This window comes from Papilio polytes, unplaced genomic scaffold, assembly GCF_000836215.1.
Source record: "Papilio polytes unplaced genomic scaffold, Ppol_1.0 DF824158.1, whole genome shotgun sequence".
In the NCBI taxonomy this organism is placed as follows: Eukaryota; Metazoa; Arthropoda; class Insecta; order Lepidoptera; family Papilionidae; genus Papilio; species Papilio polytes.
Genome location: NW_013525046.1, coordinates 744192 through 745268, shown reverse-complemented (window position 1 = coordinate 745268; position 1077 = coordinate 744192). Strand labels below are relative to the sequence as shown.

The 1077-nt window shown below is 48.5% G+C and overlaps 1 pseudogene; it reads right to left on the bottom strand.

Moving 5' to 3' along the window:
• The window catches only part of LOC106111476, a 1633-nt pseudogene extending 558 nt beyond the window's left edge, over nucleotides 1-1075 (bottom strand).
• Nucleotides 1076-1077: the final 2 nt, after the last annotated feature.

The window sequence follows — 1077 nt, the reverse complement described above, 5'->3', positions numbered from 1 at the left end:
GACCAGGCGCTACGATCTGGTCCATGAGGGATTGCAACCGATTCTGCCGAAGTATTAAAATCTGCAGGAGGCGTTTTAAATCTCTCGTACTCACTGGCGCTTGTATCGCGTTCATTTCTTCGAGAGGATCATACCTTTGCTGGTACACGACCGGAGTAGGCGTAGGTCGGTACGGGTTGACGAATCGCGCTTGGTATCCTGGAATAGGAACACCTCTCTCGTCTACTGGGATGGGGATAATTCTTCCGACGGGTCTCATGTCGTACGGAATAGTCACCGGCTCCGCTGTGCTCTTAGTGGGATGTGCTATAGCCGTTTCCTTTTCTATCTGCTGCTCCAGTACTTTTTCTGGATATTCAAAGTGATGAAATGGCCGCTGATTCCCAATTGGTACCGGAGCTCCTGGATTGTCTCGCAAATATTCATCAGTCCTAAAGTGCACAGTGGGTTGGGGCCTTCGGTATATCGGTTGCTGGTATAGTCTGTCGTCTGTGTCTCTGTGATTTTGTATATGAACAACCGGTACGGGATTCGTTGTAACAACACTTTGTTGATCAAAAACCCGTCCGGTGCTGGCTTCAACGGTCGTCTCCTGTTCCTCCGCAGCATCCTGGTAGTGCCGCTGCAACTTTTGTCGAGCAGCGACCAAGGTGTGGATAGGAATAAGTCTAGGCCTAGAGGTCGTAGTGGTGAAAAGTGGGCGCACCGATCCGTGAGACTGATGACCTCCATATACGTCAGTGGAATCATCTCCTACTGATTGCTGCAGACTCAGCATGTGTGGGTTGGAGCCAGTTCCAGGTAATTCCCGACGTGTTGTACTCGCCTTGTTCGCTTCAGGTTCGTCTTCGTCGATGTGCTCGTGGACGGGTTTCACGGTTGATGGTAAATTCGTAGTCGTTTGTTTAGTAATTAAGTCAACCTTAACTGTCGCAGAGGTAGGTTTCGAAATTTGAGTCCTAGTTTTAGTTTCTTCTCTAGATTTGTATAGATTTATGATATTGCTTGTGGTCTCTTCCATCTTTTCAGTTGTAGTATCTATGTTATTCGTCGGTCTCGCAAGCACCGGACGTCTTC